Source organism: Arachis stenosperma, chromosome 9, assembly GCF_014773155.1.
Source record: "Arachis stenosperma cultivar V10309 chromosome 9, arast.V10309.gnm1.PFL2, whole genome shotgun sequence".
In the NCBI taxonomy this organism is placed as follows: domain Eukaryota; kingdom Viridiplantae; phylum Streptophyta; class Magnoliopsida; order Fabales; family Fabaceae; genus Arachis; species Arachis stenosperma.
The window spans coordinates 48,073,359-48,095,445 of record NC_080385.1 but is presented as its reverse complement, the minus strand read 5'-3'; the positions used below and the strand labels follow the sequence as shown (position 1 = coordinate 48,095,445).

Genomic DNA, 22,087 nt, shown 5'->3' with positions numbered 1-22,087 from the left:
TTCAGAGGTGTATGCTTTCAATTTTTCTAATATGGTTGAAAAGTTTATTGAGGTATTTGTGGATGATTTTTCTGTTTTTGGTAATTCTTTTGAATCCTGCCTTAAGCATTTATCTCTGGTCTTGAAACAGTCTCAAGAATCAAACCTTGTTTTAAATTGGGAAAAATATAATTTTATGGTTACAGAAGGTATTGTTTTTGGAGACCGGATTTCAAGCAAAGGGATTGAGGTTGATAGAGCCAAGGTGGAGGTAATTGAAAAATTACCACCACCATTTAATGTTAAGGCAGTCCAGAGTTTCTTGGGTCATGCAGGATTTTACAGAAGATTTATAAAGGATTTTTCTAAGATTGCTAAATAATTGAGCAACTTACTAGTCGCTGATGTTCCTTTTGTGTTTGATACTGAATGCCTGTATGCTTTTGAAACTCTAAAAGCAAACCTTACCTCTGCTCTCATCATAGCTCTTCCGGACTGGGATTTGCCATTTGAATTAACATGTGATGCTAGTGATTATGCTATAGGAGCTGTTTTAGGACAGAGGCATGACAAGCTTATACATGTCATTTACTATGCTAGTCGTGTGTTAAATGATGCTCAAAAGAATTTCACAACTACAGAAAAAGAATTATTAGCTATTGTGTATGCTATTGATAAGTTAAGGTCCTATTTAATTGGTTCTAAGGTTATTGTTTATACTGATCATGCTGGTTTGAAGTACCTTCTAACCAAATAGGATTCTAAACCAAGATTAATCAGATGGGTGCAACTCCTTCAGGAGTTTGATATTGAGATCAAAGACAAGAAAGGGTCAGAAAATCAAGCAGCTGATCACCTTTCCAGTATTAAACCTAAAAAGGGCATGCAACCACCCACAACTGTGACTGAGACATTTCCGAATGAGCAACTGTTCACTATTCAGTAGGATCCATGGTTTGCGGATATTGCAAATTACAAAGCCATGAATTTCATTCCAAAAGAGTATAGTAAACAAAAAGTGAAGAAGCTACTGACTGATGCAAAGTACTACTTTTGGGAGGAACCATACCTTTTTAGAAAATGCTCTGATGGTATAATTTGGAGGAGTGTCTCAGGTGAGAAAATACAGCAGATTCTTTGGCGCTGTCATGGCTCTGATTATTTAGGCCACTTTGGTGGTGAAAGGATAGCTACAAAGGTCCTTCAGAGCAGTTTTTACTAGCCGACTCTCTTCCGAGATTCAAGAGCATTTGTGAAGAACTGTGAGAGATGTGAAAGAGCAAAGAATCTCCCTGCCAACTATGAGATGCCACAATAGGGGATTCTTGAGATTGAGTTGTTTGATGTGTGGGGTATTGACTTCATGGGACCTTTCCCACCCTCATATTCCAACAACTATATCTTGGTGGCAGTTGATTATGTGTCCAGATAGGTGGAAGCTATGGTTCTTCCCACTAATGATGCCAAAGTGGTGATGAGCTTTCTTCAGAGATATATTTTCAGCCGGTTTGGTGTCCCAAGGACACTCATTAGAGATGGTGGAAGTCACTTCTGTAAGAGACAGCTAGACTCACTTCTGTAGAGGTATAGAGTCTGTCATAAAGTGGCAACCCCTTATCACCCTCAGACAAGTAGACAGGTTGAGGTTTCTAATAGAGAACTCAAGAGGATTCTAGAGAAGACTGTCAGTACCTCAAGGAAAGACTGGTCTAGGAAGCTTGATAATGCTCTCTGGGCGTACCGGATAGCTTACAAGACTCCTATTGGCATATCCCCTTATCAGTTAGTCTATGGTAAAGCTTGTAATTTGCCAATTGAGCTGGAGCATAAAGCTTACTGGGCAATCAAGTTTCTGAACTTTGATGCTCAAGCTGCAGGAATAAAGAGAATGCTTCAGTTGAATGAGCTTGATGAATTCAGATATTCGGCCTATGAGAATGCCAAGCCCTATAAGGAGAGAACTAAGATATGGCATGATAAGAAGATTGCCATCAGAGTCTTTGAGCCAAGTTAGAGGGTGCTTCTGTTTAATTGTAGGCTCAAACTCTTTCCCAAGAAGCTGAAATCCCGGTGGTTAGGACCGTTTGTGGTAACCAGGGCATCACTGTATGGTCATGTAGAAACTCAGGAAGAGAATTTTGACAGAAAGTTTACAGTTAATGGCCAGAGGTTGAAGCACTATCTTGGAGGTGCAATTGATCCCCGAAGGTCCACTGATGCACAAATCCCCGCACTCCGTACATCTGTATCAGCAAGTGCACCGGATCGATCCCATGAAGATTGTGGTTTCAAGCAACCTATGGTTATCTTGCAGGTCTTAGTCAGGCGGATGGAAGAGTTGTTGGATTTGTATTTGTGAGATTTAAACTAAGTTGACATGTAAATAAAGAAAAAGGGTATAAAATACTTTGTGAATTTGAATGGAATCAGTAATAGGAAGATGATTAAGGATTGGAGTTGCTTTGTCTTTCTGAATTAACTCTGGTATTACTGTCTCCTTTGCTTGTGAAGGATTTCTTCTATGGCAGGTTGTATGTGATCAACGCCATATGACCGCGGTCATTAATCTTCTCTGCTTCAGATCAAATGCTGTATGGCTGCGGTCATCCAATCTGAATGAGGGTGAAGCTCTAGCAGTTCATTCTCTTTGGTGATTCTTCTCAAAATGCCATAGACAAGTGGTGGACGAAATTGTGATCAATGTTCTAACTATTTTGTATGAGATCATTATTATGGCATCAGTTGAATTCACAACTCCGTTCAACTAACCAGCAAGTGTACTGGGTCGTCCAAGTAATAAACCTTACGTGAGTAAGGATCGATCCCACAGAGATTGTTGGTATGAAGCAAGCTATGGTCACCTTGTAAATCTCAGTTAGGCAGATTAAAATTGTTTATGGTTTCGAAAATAAATAATAAGAAAATAGATGAAATAATAAAAGGGATAGAACACTTATGCAGATTCATTGGTAGGAATTTCAGATAAGCATATGGAGATACTGTAAGACTCAAGGACGCCTGCCCTCCTACTACTTCAACTCAATCCTTCTTACTCCTTCCCATGGCAAGCTGTATGTAGGGCATCACCGTTGTCAGTGGCTACATCCCATCCTCTCAGTGAAAATGGTCCTCTGCGGCTGTCACTCGCATGGCTAATCATCTGTCGGTTCTCAATCAGGTTGGAATAGAATCCATTGATTCTTTTGCGCTTGTCATCACGCCCAGCCTTCAGGAGTTTGAAGCTCGTCACAGTCATTCAATCCCAGAATCCTACTCGGAATACCATAGACAAGGTTTAGACTTTCCGGATCCTCATGAATGCCGCCATCTATCTAGCTTATACCACGAAGATTCTGTTGGGGAATCTAAGAGATACACATTCAAGCTCTGTTGCATGTAGAACGGAAGTGGTTGTCAATCACGTGCGTTCATAAGTGGGAATGATAATGAGGGTTATCTATTCATCACATTCATCATGTTCTTGGGTGCGAATGAATATCTTGGAATAAGAATAATAGAGAATTGAATAAAAGAAAATAGAATTGCATTAATACTTGAGGTACAGCAGAGCTCCACACCCTTAATCTATGGTGTGCAGAAACTCCACCGTTGAAAATACATAAGAAAAGGTTCAGGCATGGCCGAATGGCCAGCCCCCATGTGGTCTAAGAACTATGCGTTCAAAGATGTTCTTCAGATCTAAAGTGATCAAAAGATGTCTAATACAATAGTTAAATGTCCTATTTATAATAAACTAGCTCCTAGGGTTTACATGAGTAAGTAATTGATGCATAAATCCACTTCCGGGGCCCACTTGGTGTATGCTTGGGCTGAGTTTGATCAATCCACGAGCTGAGGCTTCTCTTGGAGTTGAACTCCGAGTTATGACGTGTTTTGGGCGTTCAACTCCGGATCATGACGTTTTTCTGGCGTTTAACTCCAGACAGCAGCATGTACTTGGCGTTCAACGCCAAGTTACGTCGTCAATTTCCGAATAAAGTATGGACTATTATATATTGCTGGAAAGCCCTGGATGTCTACTTTCCAACGCCGTTGAGAGCGCGCCATTTGGAGTTCTGTAGCTCCAGAAAATCCATTTCGAGTGCAGGGAGGTCAGATTCCAACAGCATCAGCAGTCCTTTTGTCAGCCTTTTTCAGAGTTTTGCTCAAATCCCTCAATTTCAGTTAGAATTTACCTGAAATCACAGAAAAACACACAAACTCATAGTAAAGTCCAGAAATGTGAATTTAACATAAAAACTAATGAAAACATCCCTAAAAGTAGCTTGAACTTACTAAAAACTACCCAAAAACAATGCCAAAAAGCGTATAAATTATCCGCTCATCACAACACCAAACTTAAATTGTTGCTTGTCCCCAAGTAACTGAAAATCAAATAGGATAAAAAGAAGAGAATATACTATAAATTCCAGAATATCAATGAATATTAATTATAATTAGATGAGCGGGACTTGTAGCTTTTTGCTTCTGAACAGTTTTGGCATCTCACTTTTTCCTTTGAAGTTTAGAATGATTGGCTTCTCTAGGAACTTAGAATTTCGGATAGTGTTAATGATTCTCCTAGTTAAGCATGTTGATTCTTGAACACAGCTACTTATGAGTCTTGGCCGTGGCCCTAAGCACTTTGTTTTCCAGTATTACCACCGGATACATAAATGCCACAGACACATAACTGGGTGAACCTTTTCAGATTGTGACTTAGCTTTGCTAAAGTCCCCAGTTATTGGTGTCCAGAGCTCTTAAGCACACTCTAATGCTTTGGATCACAACTTTAACCACTCAGTCTCAAGCTTTTCACTTGGACCTTCATGACACAAGCACATGGTTAGGGACAGCTTGATTTAGCCGCTTAGGCCTGGATTTTATTTCCTTGGGCCCTCCTATCCATTGATGCTCAAAGCCTTGGATCCTTTTTACCCTTGCCTTTTGGTTTTAAGGGCTATTGGCTTTTTCTACTGCTCCTTCTTTTTCTATATACTCTTTTTTTTTTTCGAATGCTTCTTCTTTTTCACTGCTTTTTCTTGCTTCAAGAATCAATTTCATGATTTTTCAGATCATCAATAACATTTCTCTTTGTTCATCATTCTTTCAAGAGCCAACAATTTTAACATTCATAAACAACAAGATCAAAAGACATATGCACTGTTCAAGCATTCATTCAGAAAACAAAAGTATTGCCACCACATCAATATAATTAAACTAAATTCAAGGATAAATTCGAAATTCATGTACTTCTTGTTCTTTTGAATTAAAACATTTTTCTTTTAAGAGAGGTGAAGGATTAATGGAATTTATTCATAGCTTTTAGGCATGGTTACATACTAATGATCATGAAATAAAGACACAAAACATAGATAAACACAATACTAAAAACCAAAAACAGAAAGAAATAAAGAACAAGGAATGAATCCACCTCTAGTGGCGTCTTCTTCTTGAAGGACCAATGATGTTCTTTAGCTTTTCTATGTCCCTTCCTTGCCTTTGTTGCTCCTCCCTCATTGCTCTTTGATCTTCTCTTATTTCTTGGAGAATGATGGAGTGCTCATGATGTTCCACCCTTAATTGTTCCACATTATGGCTTAAATCTTCTAAGGAGGTGTTGAGTTGCTCCCAATAGTTGTTTGGAGGAAAGTGCATCCCTTGAGGCATCTCAGGGATTTCTTGATGATGAGCTTCCTCATGCACCTCTTGAGAACCGTGAGGAGCTTCTCTTGCTTGCTCCATCCTTTTCTTGGTGATGGGCTTGTCTTCTTCAATGGAGACATCTCCTTCTATGATAACTCCAGCTGAGTAACATAGATGGCAAATAAGGTGAGGAAAAGCTAGCCGTGCCATAGGTGAGGGCTTGTCGGCTATTTTGTAGATTTCATTGGAGATGACCTCATGAACTTCTACTTCCTCTCCAATCATGATGCCATGAATCATGATGGCCCGATCCACAGTAACTTCAGATCGGTTGCTAGTGGGAATGATGGAGCGTTGAATGAACTCCAACCATCCTCTAGCTATAGGCTTGAGGTCCAGTCTTCTTAGTTGGACTGGCTTGCCTTTGGAGTCTCTCTTCCACTAAGCTCCTTCCACAAAAATGTCCATAAGGACTTGGTCCAACCTTTGATCAAAGTTGACCCTTCTAGTGTAGGGGCGTTCATCACCTTGCATCATAGGCAAGTGGAATGCCAACCTTACATTTTCCGGACTGAAATCCAAGTATTTCCCCCTAACCATTGTGAGATAATTCTTTGGACTTGGGTTCATACCTTGGTCATGGTTCCTAGTGATCCATGCATTGGCATAGAACTCTTGAACCATTAAGATTCCGACTTGTTGCATGGGGTTGGTTAAGACTTCCCAACCTCTTCTTTGAACTTCATGTCGGATCTCCGGATACTCATTCTTCTTGAGTTTGAAAGGGACTTCAGGGATCACCTTTTTCTTTGCCACAACATCATAGAAGTGGTCTTGATGGCTCTTGGAGATGAATCTCTCTATCTCCCATGACTCGGAGGTGGAAGCTTTTGCCTTCCCTTTTCCTTTTCTAGAGGATACTCCGGCCTTAGGTGCCATTGGTAATGGAAAAACAAAAAAAAAGCTTATGCTTTTACCACACCAAACTTAAAATATTGCTCGTCCTCGAGCAAAAAGAAAAGAATAGTAGAAGAAGAAGAAGAAAATATGGTAGAGAGGGAGAGAGGTAGGTTCGGCTATGTGGGAGAAGAAGGGGTTGTGTTGTGTGAAAATGAAGTAGAAGGGAAGGGTATTTATAGGGAGAGGGGAGGGTGGGTGTTCGGCCAATTTGGGTGGGAATGGGTGGGAAATCGAATTTGAATTTTATGAAGGTAGGTGGGGTTTATGGGGAAGAGTGGGGTGATGTGAATGGTGAATGGGGGAATTGGGAAGAGGAATTGAGGTGATTGGTGATGGGTGTTGGGAAGTTTGACATGGGGAGTAGGAAAAATGAGATTTAGGATTAGGAGAGTGTGATTAGGATTAAAAGGTAAGGTGGGGATCCTGTGGGGTCCACAGATCCTGAGGTGATCCTGTGGGGTCCACAGGATCCTGAGGTGTAAAGAAATACCATTTCTTCACCATATAGGCATGTAAAATGCCTTCATGCATCATTCTGGCGTTCAAACGCCCATTGGTGCATGTTCTGGGCGTTCAACGCCCATGTAATGCATGTTTCTGGCGTTGAACGCCAGTTTCATTCTTGTTACTGGCGTTCAGCGCCAGCTTTTCTCCTCTAGGCACATTCCTGGCGTTCAACGCCAGGATGTTGCTTGTTTCTGGCATTCAGCGCCAGAATGGTGCTCTGTTCTGGCGTTGAACGCCGGCCAGATACATCTTACTGGCGTTGAACGCCAGCCTGTGCGTCCTCCAGGGTGAAAAATTTTTTTCTTCTGTTTTTGACTCTGTTTTTAATTTTTTTTGATTTTTTCGTGACTCCTCATGATCATGTACCTAATAAAACACAAAATAACAATAAAACAAAATAAAATAAAAATTAGATAAATAAAATTGGGTTGCCTCCCAACAAGCGCTTCTTTATGTCAATAGCTTGACAGTGGCTCTCATGGAGCCACAAGGTGATCAGGTCAATTTTAGTGTAGTCCCAACACCAAACTTAGAGTTTGGATATGGGATCTTAACACCAAACTTAGAGTTTGGTTGTGGCCTCACAACACCAAACTTAGAGTTTGACTGTGTGGGCTCTTCTTGACTCTGAACTGAGAGAAGCTCTTCATGCTTACTCTCTTTTGTCACAGAGGGATGGCCATGTGCCTTAAACACAAGGTAGTCCCCATTCAATTGAAGGACTAACTCACCTCTGTTGACATCTATCACAGCTCCTGCTGTGGCTAGGAAAGGTCTTCCAAGGATGATGCAATCATCCTCTTCCTTCCTAGTGTCTAAGATTATGAAATCAGCAGGGATGTAAAGGCCTTCAACCTTTACTAGCACGTCCTTTACTATTCCATAGGCTTGTCTCAATGACTTGTCAGCCAGTTGTAATGAGAACAAGGCAGGTTGTACCTCAATGATCCCCAGCTTCTCCATTACAGAGAGTGGCATTAGATTTATCCCTGACCCCAGATCACATAGAGCTTTTTCAAGGATCATGGTGCCTATGGTACAAGGTATTAAGAACTTGCCAGGATCTTGTTTCTTTTGAGGTAGAATTTTCTGAATCCAAGTATCCAGTTCATTAATGAGTAAGGGAGGTTCACTTTCCCAAGTCTCATTACCAAACAACTTGGCATTCAGCTTCATGATAGCTCCTAAATATTGAGCAATTTGCTCTCCAGTTACATCTTCATCCTCTTCAGAGGATGAATAGTCTTCAGAGCTCATGAATGGCAGAAGGAGATTTAATGGAATCTCTATGGTCTTTGTATGAGCCTCAGATTCCTTTGGATCCTCAATAGGAGACTCCTTCTTGCTTGAGGGACGTCCCAGGAGGTCTCTCTCACTAGGATTTTCGTCCTCCTCCTCCCTTGTGCATTCGGCCATATTGACTATGTCAATGGCCTTGCACTCTCCTTTTGGATTCTCTTCTGTATTGCTTGGGAGAGTACTGGGAGGAGTTTCAATGACTTTCTTACTCAGCTGGCCCACTTGTGCCTCCAGATTTCTAATGGAGGATCTTGTTTCACTCATGAAACTGAAAGTGGCTTTTGACAGATCACAGACTATATTGGCTAAATTAAAAGTGTTTTGTTCAGAATTCTCTGTCTGTTGCTGAGAAGATGATGGATATGGCTTGCTATTGCCTAGCCTGTTGCGTCCACCATTGTTAAAACCTTGTTGAGGTTTTTGTTGATCCTTCCATGAGAAATTTGGATGATTTCTCCATGATGAGTTATAGGTGTTTCCATAAGGTTCACCCATGTAATTAACCTCTGCCATGGCAGGGTTCTCAGGATCATAAGCTTCTTCAGAAGCTGCCTCTCTAGTACTGTTGGATGCATGTTGCAATCCATTCAGATTTTGAGAGATCATGTTGACCTGTTGAGTCAACACTTTGTTCTGAGCCAATATGGCATTCAGAGTATCAATTTCAAGAACTCCTTTCTTTTGAGGTATCCCATTGTTCACGGAATTCCTCTCAGAAGTGTACATGAACTGGTTATTTGCAACCATGTCAATGAGCTCCTGAGCCTCTTCAGGCGTTTTCTTCAGGTGAATAGATCCACCTGCAGAGTGGTCCAATGACATTTTCGAAAATTCAAAGAGACCATAATAGAATATATCTAATATGGTCCATTCTGAAAACATGTCAGATGGACATCTTTTGGTCAACTGCTTGTATCTTTCCCAAGCTTCATAGAGGGATTCACCATCTTTTTGTTTGAAGGTTTGAACATCCACTCTCAGCTTGCTCAGCTTTTGAGGAGGAAAGAATTTGTCCAAGAAGGCAGTGACCAGCTTATCCCAGGAGTCCAGGCTATCCTTGGGTTGTGAATCCAACCATATTCTAGCTCTGTCTCTTACAGCAAAAGGGAAAAGCATGAGTCTGTAGACTTCAGGATCAACTCCATTCGTCTTTACAGTCTCACAGATCTGCAAGAACTCAGTTAAAAACTGATAAGGGTCTTCAGATGGAAGTCCATAAAACTTGCAGTTTTGTTGCATTAAAGCAACTAGCTGAGGTTTCAGCTCAAAGTTATTGGCTCCAATGGCAGGAATGGAGATGCTTCTTCCATCAAACTTGGACGTTGGCTTTGTGAAGTCACCAAGCATTCTCCTTGCATTATTAATATTATTTTCGGCTGCCATCTCCTTCTCTTGTTCGAAAATTTCTGAAAGGTTGTTTCTGGATTGTTGTAATTTAGCTTCTCTTAATTTTCTCTTCAGAGTCCTTTCAGGTTCTGGATCAATTTCAACAAGAGTGCCTTTATCCTTGTTCTTGCTCATATGAAAGAGAAGAAAACAAGAAAAGAAGAGGAATCCTCTATGTCATAGTATAGAGATTCCTTTATGTTAGTAGGAAAAGAAGGGGTAGAAGAATGAAGAGGGAGATTCGGATTTTGGATGAAGAGAGGTGAAGAGAAGTGTTAGTAATTAAATAATTAAATAGAAGAAGAAAAGAGAGAAGAGAAATTTCGAAAATAATTTTAAAAAGGGGTTAGTGATTTTCGAAAATTTAGAGATAAAATGTAATTAAAATTAAAACGTGAAACAATTAATTAATTAAAAAGAATTTTTGAAAAGGGGATGAGATTTTTTCGAAAATTAGAGAGGGAAAAGTAGTTAGGTGGTTTTGAAAAAGATAAGAAACAAACAACAAGTTAGTTAGTTGATTGAAAAAGATTTGAAATCAAATTTTTAAAAAGATAGGAAGATAAGAAGTTAGATAAGATATTTTGAAATCAATTTTTGAAAAAGATAAAGTTTTTGAAAAAGATAAGATAAGAGATAAAAAAGATTTAATTTAAAAATTTGAAATTATTTACTTCACTAACAAGAAACTACAAGATAAGATTCTAGAACTTAAAGATTGAACCTTTCTTAGCAAGAAAGTAACAAACTTCAAATTTTTGAACCAATCACATCAATTATTAGTGAATTTTCGAAAATATGATGTAAAGATAAGGAAAAAATTTTGAAAATAATTTGAAAAATGTTTTTGAAATTTTCGAAAAATAAAAAAATGAAAAAGATATGATTTTTGAAAAAGATTTTAAAAAGATAAGATTTTTTTAAATTTGAAATTTTGACTTGACTTGTAAGAAACAACTAATTTTTTAAAAATTTTTGACCAAGTCAACCCAAAATTTCGAAAATTTGGAGGGAAATAAGGAAAAGATATTTTTTTATTTTTGAATTTTTAATGATGAGAGAGAAAACCATAAAAATGACCCAAAACATGAAAATTTTGGATCAAAACACATGATGCATGCAAGAACACTATGAATGTCAAGATGAACACCAAGAACACTTTGAAGATCATGATGAACATCAAGAACATATTTTTGAAAAATTTTTAATGCAAAGAAAACATGCAAGACACCAAACTTAGAAATCTTTAATGCATGGACTCTAACAAACGAAAAATGCATATGAAAAACAACAAACAACACAAAGCAAGAAAACATCAAGATCAAACAAGAAGACTTGTCAAGAACAACTTGAAGATCATGAAGAACACCATGAATGCATGGGATTTTCGAAAAAATGCAAGAAAAATTTTTAAAGCATGCAATTGACACCAAACTTAAAAATTGACTCAAGACTCAAACAAGAAACACAAAATAATTTTTTTTTTTATGATTTTATGAATTTTTTTGAATTTTTATTAATTTTTTCGAAAATAAAGTTTAGAAAAACGAAAAATAAAAGAAAAATTTTGAAAAAGATTTTTGAAAAGAAAATTACCTAATCTGAGCAACAAGATGAACCGTCAGTTGTCCACACTCGAACAATCCTCGGCAACGGCGCCAAAAACTTGGTGTTGTTGCCGGATTAAAAACTTGGCACCATTGTGGGTTGGAAACAATTGTTTGAATTGTTGTTCGAAATTGATTGTTCCCTGGCAACGGCGCCAAAAACTTGGTGGACGAAATTGTGATCAATGTTCTAACTATTTTGTATAAGATCATTATTATGGCATCGGTTGAATTCACAACTCCGTTCAACTAACCAGCAAGTGTACTGGGTCGTCCAAGTAATAAACCTTACGTGAGTAAGGGTCGATCCCACAGAGATTGTTGGTATGAAGCAAGCTATGGTCACCTTGTAAATCTCAGTTAGGCAGATTAAAATTGTTTATGGTTTCGGAAATAAATAATAAGAAAATAGATGAAATAATAAAAGGGATAGAACACTTATGCAGATTCATTGGTAGGAATTTCAGATAAGCATATGGAGATACTGTAAGACTCAAGGACGCCTGCCCTCCTACTGCTTCAACTCAATCCTTCTTACTCCTTCCCATGGCAAGCTGTATGTAGGGCATCACCGTTGTCAGTGGCTACATCCCATCCTCTTAGTGAAAATGGTCCTCTGCGGCTGTCACTCGCATGGCTAATCATCTGTCGGTTCTCAATCAGGTTGGAATAGAATCCATTGATTCTTTTGCGCTTGTCATCACGCCCAGCCTTCAGGAGTTTGAAGCTCGTCACAGTCATTCAATCCTAGAATCCTACTCGGAATACCATAGACAAGGTTTAGATTTTCCGGATCCTCATGAATGCCGCCATCTATCTAGCTTATACCACGAAGATTCTGTTGGGGAATCTAAGAGATACACATTCAAGCTCTGTTGCATGTAGAACGGAAGTGGTTGTCAATCACGTGCGTTCATAAGTGGGAATGATAATGAGGGTTATCTAATCATCACATTCATCATGTTCTTGGGTGCGAATGAATATCTTGGAATAAGAATAATAGAGAATTGAATAAAAGAAAATAGAATTGCATTAATACTTGAGGTACAGCAGAGCTCCACACCCTTAATCTATGGTGTGCAGAAACTCCACCGTTGAAAATACATAAGAAAAGGTTCAGGCATGGCCGAATGGCCAGCCCCCATGTGGTCTAAGAACTATGCGTTCAAAGATGTTCTTCAGATCTAAAGTGATCAAAAGATGTCTAATACAATAGTTAAATGTCCTATTTATAATAAACTAGCTCCTAGGGTTTACATGAGTAAGTAATTGATGCATAAATCCACTTCCGGGGCCCACTTGGTGTATGCTTGGGCTGAGCTTGATCAATCCACGAGCTGAGGCTTCTCTTGGAGTTGAACTCCGAGTTATGACATGTTTTGGGCGTTCAACTCCGGATCATGACATTTTTCTGGCGTTTAACTCCAGACAGCAGCATGTACTTGGCGTTCAACGCCAAGTTACGTCATCAATTTCCGAATAAAGTATGGACTATTATATATTGCTGAAAAGCCCTGGATGTCTACTTTCCAACACCGTTGAGAGCGCGCCATTTGGAGTTCTGTAGCTCCAGAAAATCCATTTCGAGTGCAGAGAGGTCAGATTCCAACAGCATCAGCAGTCCTTTTGTCAGCCTTTTTCAGAGTTTTGCTCAAATCCCTCAATTTCAGTCAGAATTTACCTGAAATCACAGAAAAACACACAAACTCATAGTAAAGTCCAGAAATGTGAATTTAACATAAAAACTAATGAAAACATCCCTAAAAGTAGCTTGAACTTACTAAAAACTACCCAAAAACAATGCCAAAAAGCGTATAAATTATCCGCTCATCAACAAGGTCAAATCTTCTGGATTAGAGAATGATGCTCCTTTGGGTTCTAGCCTTTACCACAGAGACCCTAATCTCCCCAGAAATCGGCTGAACTAGTGTCTTAAGAAGTCCCCAACGAAGCGTGGATTAGCGGTCTGAGAGATGTATAATCAAGCTGGCGGTTCATGCTTTCCAGTCACGTATTCACACGAACTCAAGTAGACACGGATTGTGGTCAGGCACGCGGTCTTAGTATGATGTACGGAGTTGATTGTCACGGATAATCCCATTCACCTTGTTGAAGAACGAATATACATTTTAGAATTAAATCAAACACGGATTGAAGGAAAACAGTAATACTTTTATTAATTCATAGGACTCAGCAGGGCTCCTCCCCTCAACCTAGGAGGTTTAGAAACTTATACTGATAGGAAATACAATGATAGAATTTGAAATATGTTGGAAGAGACCCTAAACAAGTGTGATCTTCTTCCTTAAATACTAAACTAATAACTAGTAAGGGTAAACCCCACATCAAGAAGAGATATGAGCCTAATTCCGAATGACATGGACATTCCTCTGATTCAAAGGAGAGTGAGATGTCAAAACTATTCAGTATTGCAATAGGTAAACCCCACGTCAAGAAGATATGAGCCTAATTGAACTCTCACTTCTCATGCAAGTTAACATCTTAAACCAGTATTAGTTTTGGTTGCTTGAAGACAAGCAACAATTCAAGTTTAGTGTTGTGATGCGTGAGCATCTTTCCTATCTTTCCCTAGTGAATTTGCATTCAAATTGTTGAGTTTCATCAAGAATTGATTATCTTTTAGACACTATGAATGTTACTTTGAGTCATGTGCATTTCCATTAATTTCAGGTAGCATTTGGATGGATTTGATGGAGTTTTTGTAGAAAAAGAGAAGAAATCGAATGATGCTGTTAGCCCTTACCTCTCTGCACTCTAACCTGAATAACTCGAGCTACAGAAGTCCAATTGACGTGCTTCTAGTGGTGTTGAAAATATAACTTTCAGAGCTTTCCAACGATGAATAATAGTCCATACTTCTCCTCCAGCAATTCTGCAAAGGTGGTGCCTAACTTGAGGTTCTCAAGTTAGGCGCCAAGATGAACAAAGTCCATGAATTCAAAGCTGAACAAGTGGCGCCTAACTTGGGGTTTACAAAGTTAGGTGCCAGGACAAAAGAAAGCATTAGTGGAGTTCTACCAAGGTGGTGCCTAACTTCAGATTTCTCACGTTAGGCACCAGACACAACAACAACACTCAATTGGTTCGGCCACCTTGGAGTTAGGCGCCAACTCAAGCAATTCACGCCACTCCTTACTTCCTCCTCCAAGGTAGGCACTGATTCTTGCCAAGTTAGGTGCCAACATTAATGAACCAAGTGGTCCCCATTCGTTCCTCTAGGCCTGCACAAGATGTTAATTGATTTTTTTATTAAACTTTATTTTATTTAAAAATAGGAAAAGATATTATTTAGTTTTAAGAAATATATTTTACATTAATTAGAATTAGATATAAAAGGGAAAAGAATTAGCCCTTTGGGCTCTTCTCTTCTCTTCTACCTCATTCTGTAATTTACAGTTTTTCTGAATCCTAGTTTTTTCTCTGAACCATGAGCAGCTAAACCTCCACTGTTAAGGTTAGGAGCTCTGTCTATTGTATGGATTGATACTATTATTTTTCTATTTTAATTCATGTACTAATTTCTATTCAATAATTGTTTTCGTTCTTTATCTTATAAATCTGGGTGGAACGGAAGTATGATCCTTGTTCTAATTGAGTTCTTGTATAACTTCGAAAAGCTCTTTACTTGAACAACAACTTGAAAATAATTTCTCCTAAATTTCTAATTATCTAGACTTAACGAGATACGTGACATATAATCCTCTTATATTTGGGTAATTAGGGTTTTAGTGGCATATAAACTAGAATTGAACTTCACCCTCTAATTGGAATTAAGTGACCAAGGAATTGGTGGTTGATAAAGGTTAGAGGAGACTAAAGAGGTCTAAGAATTAGGGCTTAGTCACATATAGTTTTCCATGAATCTTGCATAATTAAAATAGTTAGTAAGAAAAGTCAATCTGGAAGATAGATAACTCTGAAGCCTTAACTGTTTTCTCCATATATGTTTCACCTCAGTTTACTACTTGTTTTCTGATTCTCTGAATTACTATTTGATGCAATTGAACTTTCAACACTCTTTTTTGTTTGTCTAACTAAGTAAACCACTTAACCATTGTTGTTTAGACCGTCAATCCTCGCAGGATCGACCCTTATTCACTTGAGGTACTGCTTGGTATGACTCGGTGCACTTGCCAGTTAGTTTGTGGGTTATAAATTCTGCACCAAAAACCCAACAATTTCTCACTAATGGTTAGCACCTAACAACCAAAACACAAAAATTCACTCAAAACCAAAACCTTAAATTTAAAATTCACAAGCGCTGATAACTGGGCAGGGATTTTAAAAAATCTTACCAACTTGGTTGGATGAAACTAACGGGCTTGGCAAGAGCTTTGCGTGGCTATAAACCGTTCTTGAATCAGAGCACCGTAACTCGAGTTATGATCAAAAGAGTGATGAAGTGAATAGTAACTTCCCCCTTTTCTTCTCTCAACTCATGCAGTTGTGATTTTGGCGTGTAATTGGTAAATGATGCTGAATGAGCTTCATTTTAGGGTATTTGTCTGTTGGCATTTTTGGCCCTATTGCCCTCACTTTGGGCTAAACCTTTAAAATTAGTGCCTGGTTTTCAATTTTAATTATTTTTCTAAGCTTTTCTACAGTTTTTTTGCTCTCGCATAGTACTGGACAGATTTAAGCCGATACTACCAGCTAATTTACTGGTACACGTTTTTACGCAATTTTTCGCAGAAAATTATATTTTCCAACTCAAAAAAATCTACTAAGTCTAACTGTCATCTTTAAATTTTCTAATTAACATTATAAATTTTTGAACCTATTTCGGGGTAATTAAATTACTTTAATTAAGCAGTTAATTAATTACGGTTCTTAAATGTGGCATGCTCTCTTTCTGGCGTGTTCCATGCCACCTTCAATGTCGGTCCTAGGAAGCTCATCGAAGGCATGTGGCACGCCCTAGCCTGGCATGTTGCATGCCAGCTTCAACCTTGGATCATGGGAGGGTCACCTTGGCGTGTCGCACACCCCTATCCTGGCGTGTTGCACGCCACCTTCAATGTTGGTCCTAGGAAGCTCATCGAAGGCATGTGGCACGCCCTGGCCCTGACGTGCTGCATGGCAGCTTCAACCTTGGATCCTCAGAGGGTCACATTGGCGTGTAGCACATCCCTATTCCGGCGTGTTGCACGCCCCCTTCAATGCTCAGTCTTGGGAACTCTACTTGGGCGTGTGGCACGCCCTTGTCTTGGCGTGTTGCACACCATGAATTTGTGAAGTTCTGGGCCTTTAAAAGTTTGGCCCATCGTGCCACGCCTTTTGACTGGCGTGTGGTACGCAGCTTCATTATCTCGGCCATATGGGCGTTTGACACGCCCCTATCCTAGCGTGTTGCACACCGGCTTTTTTTCCTCCTAGATGGAGCTTTTTTTGTTGGTTTTCTTTGCTCATATTTTGTTTTTCTTTTGCTATCATTCATCTACAATTATAAAAAATCAAAGCACTCAAAGTACCAATTGAATAAATTATAAAAACACATAATTATCAAACAAAAGTTATCAATTCTTTCTAATAAATGCTTAAAAAAGTATTTAAGATACTTATGAATCAGATCACCTATCTATAAATAAATAGAGTGGTAAAGGAGCTCTAAAACAAATACTCATATTTACATTAATATCAAGGATAGACTAGCAAAAGAAAAGAAAAATGATGGTCAAAATAATAGAAATACAATTTAATGCAAAAATGCTAAATCAAAGGATGCTTATGAGCAAATAGAAAGGTACTGAAAAGAAAATTTCAGAATGTACTAGTTGAATTTAGGAGATAAAAGTACACTTTTTTGTTTCATTCTAAACTCCAAGAAACGAATCACAGGAACATACTAGGTTGGTTTGAAAGTAGTGGTGCACGAAATTGTGATCAATACTTTTCAAAACATAAACAATCCCTAGTAATGGCTCCAAAGACTTGGTGCTCAATACCATGGCATAAACACAACTTCGCACAACTAACCAGCAAGTGCACTGGGTCGTCCAAGTAATAAACCTTACGCGAGTAAGGGTCGATCCCACGGAGATTGGTGGTATGAAGCAAGCTATGGTCACCTTGTAAATCTCAGTCAGGCAGACTCAAATGGGTATAGTGATAACGAATAAAGCATAAAGATAAAGATAGAGATACTTATGTATATCATTGGTGTAAGAGCTTCAGACAAGCGTATGAAGATGCCTTCCCTTCCGTCTCTCTGCTTTCCTACTGTCTTCATCCAATCCTTCTTACTCCTTTCCATGGCAAGCTCATGTAGGGTTTCACCGTTGTCAGTGGCTACCTCCCATCCTCTCAGTGAAAATATGTCCCTGATACTCTGTCACAGCATAGGCTAATCATCTGTCGGTTCTCGGTCCGGCCGGAATAGAATCCAGTGATTCTTTTGCGTCTGTCACTAACGCCCCGCCTTTCGGAGTTTGAAGCACGTCACAGTCATTCAATCATTGAATCCTACTCAGAATACCACAGACAAGGTTAGACCTTCCGGATTCTCTTGAATGCCGCCATCAGTTCTTGCCTATACCACGAAGACTCTGATCTCACGGAATGGCTGGCTCGTTTGTCAGGCGAGCACTCGGTTGTCAGGCGATCAACCATGCATCATGCAATCAGAAATCCAAGAGATATTCACTAAGGCCTCGAATGCTTGTAGAACAAGAATGGTTGTCAGTCACCTTGTTCATAGGTAAGAATGATGATGAGTGTCACGGATCATCACATTCATCAAGTTGAAGAACAAGTGATATCTTGGACAAAGAACAATCGGAATTGAATAGAAGAACAATAGTAATTGCATTAATACTCGAGGTACAGCAGAGCTCCACACCTTAATCTATGGTATGTAGAAACTCCATGATGACAAGTCATCATATACCCATTTTTCAAAGCTAATTTCACTTGTTTTGTTAGCATTTATGCACTTTCTTGCATCCTAAGTAAGTGATTTGGAGTGAAAATGCATAACTTCTCTAAATCAAGCAACCACTATGAAATTAATGATAAAAACATGAGGTTTGAGCTAATTTTAATTGCATTTTAATTGATTTATAAGCCTCTTGAATTTAGTGATACTTTGAGTGGTTGTTTTGGTTTATTGTAGGTGAAGAAAAGAAAAGAAAATGAAAAGCGTGGCCTAAGAAAGTGTAGCCAAGAAAAGGAAAGCGTGGCCGAATCAAGAAATAGCGTGCCGCATCACAATGGAGGAAGCAACCTTGCCCTCCACAAGGGCAGAATGCCCTCTAGGAGGGCAGCATTAAGTGACCGAACCAAGAAAGGCAACTCTGCCCTGCCCACTCCAAAGGGCAGAGCACAAAATAATGCCTTGGAACTAAGAGAAGCAATTTCTGCCCTGCCCTTGTGGAGAGCAGGATCGGGCTCCATGAGGAAAGAAATTCAAGGGAAAATGACACCCATGCATGCTACAAGGTTCGAACCAAGAACCATGAGGAAGCCAAGCCTTGAGACCAACTAGCGTGCCAAGAAATCAAAAGAAAAAGTGGCGCATTTGCAGGCTCCCAGGATCGAACCCGAGGCGTGAAGGAAGGACCCTGCCCTGCCCTTGGCACGGGCAGGGCGGCAATTGAACTTGGCACATCAACAAGCACCAACGTGCGCACCAATTCCTTCCTTGGCACGATCCTGGCGCGCGCGTTCCTTCCCTGGCGCACCAAACCAATCCTGCCCTGCCCTTGGCGCGGGCAGGGCAGCCTCCAAGGCACCAACGCGCGTCCCGCGCGCCAATTTCCTTTCCTGGCGCATCAATTTTTCTTCTTGGCAGCACCATCCGCGCGCAACGCTCATCCTGGCGCATCAACCTTTCTCGCCCTGCCCTTGGCGCGGGCAGGGCAGCTTCTGGCGCACCACACTCATGCCAAACACGCACCAACTCGCACCAACATGCAACATGGCCGCACCAACTCCAAACACCAAGCATCAATTTTCTGCCCTGCCCTCCACAAGGGCAGGGCAGCCTCCTGGGAGTGGATTTCATGGGCCGAAAATTCAAATTAAATCCTCATTTTAATTCATTTCTTCACCAATTCAAAAGCCCATCCAAACCCCATTATCCAAGAATAGAAAGTGTATAAATAGTAGTTAGTTTGATGTAATTAGGACCTTTATGCTCACTTTTGAATTTTACTTTTACCTTGGCTTTAGAATTTTCACTTTCACCTTCCTTTGGAGCTTTGACTCTCTTGGAATTGTTCTTGAGAGAATTGGCCGAGACTTCAGAGGATCAAGGGAGAATTGATTGATCTCCTTCCTCAATTCCCTTGGGCAATTTACTCTTCTGTTTTCTGAGTTGTGGATGTGTGAAATTGGGGAAATTCTATCCCAATTCTCATTCCAACTCTGTTTAAATTGTTTTCTGCATAATTCACTTTCAATTCGGTTCTTCCATTGCTTCTTCTTTTATTTTCTGTCAATTACTCTGTGAACTTAGATCTGGGAAGGAAATTGGGTTTTAGGCTCTGTTACCTAAGCCCTTGGGATCCGGAGATCACCTTTGGTTCTTCTGTGAACCTTTGCACTTTAATTTCCTTGCTATTTAAATTTCTGTTTGCATCCAATTCAATTTCTGCTATCTTCATTACTGCAATTTACTTTTTCTTGTTTAGATCTTGCAATCCCACTCCTTAATTCCCTTTACATTCAAGCCATTTATCTTTCTTGCCATTTAAGTTACTGCAATTTAAGTTTCTTGCACTTTAAGTTTCAGTCATTTACTTTCTTGCTCTTTAAGTTCTGCACTTTTACCTTTTGTTCCTTATTTTACTGCACTTCTCCCTTCCCCCTTTACATTACTGTCATTAATTTCTGTTAAACACAATCACTCAACCAAACTTGATTCGCTTGACTAAATCACCCACTAAACTAAAATTGCTCAATCCTTCAATCCCTGTGGGATCGACCTCACTCATGGAGTATTACTTGATGCGACCGGTACACTTGCGGTGAGTTTGTGTTGGATCGTTTTCCACACATCAAGTTTTTGGCGCCGTTGCCGGGATTGAAATAGATTGACAATGATTAAGTGAAGTGGAGGTCTAGATTAAGCATTTTTTTTTCTGTTATTCTAATTTTCACTAACACACTAACTGTTTGAGAAATTGCCTCTACTAACTCACTCACACTTTATCTCAAATAACAGCAATTAATTCTCAAGTGTGTTGTTGATTGGTTATTATGATTGTCTGTGTATCACAGGAAACCACGTTTCTACAGACAAGGGGTATCATGATATGAAGCCCCCTCATTACACTCATCAAGAACAATTGTTCTTATGGAAATCCAGCAGAGGATCCTCAACACATATATCCACTTTTCTGAGAGCTTGCAATGCAGTCAAAACTGATGGCTCAGATCAGGACACTTACAAGATTCTGTTATTCCCTTTCTCATTAAAGGGTGAAGCTGCACAATGGTTTGAAACTTTTCCCCAAGGAAGTATTACTAGTTGGGATGATTTGGTCACAAAATTTCTGGCGAAATTCACTTCATCCAAACAGATCATCCAGCCGAAAGAAGAGGGACATTTATTCACACAAGGGGATGAAGAACCACTCTTCAAGGCTTGGGAAAGATACAAGAAGGCAACTGACAAAGTGGGCTTCCGAGCCTTCTATGAAGGATTGACCCTAGAAACTAGACAAGCAGTGGACTACTTCTCAGATGGCCTACTCAGAGCAACAACAACTGCCCAAGGAATTGCAGGCTTCAATGACAAAGGAGTCAACAATCAACAGCCATTTGAAAAACCACAAAATGCAATCTCAGAAGAAAAAGTAGCAATTATTGAAGGGGTGAATGAGTTCAAGGACCAAAGCAAACAGATGCACCATCAACTACATCGAAATATAGAGTTGTCTGCTGCAGAGAATGCCAAATTCCCACCTTGGAGACCCCATTCTTATCTAAGGATGAGGGAGCCTCAACATCAAGAACAAGGAAGTTTCCGCCAGGACAATTCTATGACCACAACCAATCAACACCCCCCACTCATTAATACCACTCGAAGCCAATGTCCACAACACAGGCACCCCCAAACCTATCCCAACTGGAAAAGGAGTGAGTACCAAAGTAACAAACCAAAGGAATTCCAGTATAACAACCCGAACTTCACAAACCATCAAAAACACCATTACAGCAATAACAACCACTACATTCCTCCACCACATCCACCCTTCCTACCTTCAACATTTCCCAACCAACCAACCTCACAAGACTCTCAGAGGATCACAAACTTGGAGATCCTAATGGAGAGAATGATGAAACATCAAGAAGAAACAACAAGGAACCAAGAAATGTTAATGAGAAGACTTGAGGAGCGGATAGCTCAATTAGCAAAGCATTTTGCAGAAATGGGTGAGAAGAAACCAAATACTTTCTTCAAAGCCAGTGAAGATAAACCAACCAATAACGAGGATGATACAAAGAAGGAAGGATGGAAGGGGATCATAGAAGACGTTGAGAAAGGAAGTACCAGCCAAGAAAGACACAACAGAGAATTCCTTCAAAGAGAGACAGAGAGGAGAACTAAAGACAAGTATACTGGGAAGTTCTCACCAGGGGATCGAGTGATGATCAATATGCAAACCATAAAGGTATTCCCACAGTTACCTGAGCACTACACTGTGACTAAGATCCTTCCACAAGAACTTATAGAAGTC

At 39.7% G+C, this 22,087-nt stretch overlaps 1 non-coding gene across 1 annotated transcript; it reads left to right on the top strand.

Annotated features, from left to right (window-relative positions):
- Positions 1 to 9,271: 9,271 nt before the first annotated feature.
- LOC130952491 (small nucleolar RNA R71) lies at positions 9,272 to 9,375 on the top strand. The gene has a single exon (XR_009074670.1). It is a non-coding gene; the product is annotated as a small nucleolar RNA R71 (small nucleolar RNA).
- The last annotated feature ends 12,712 nt before the right edge of the window (positions 9,376 to 22,087 follow it).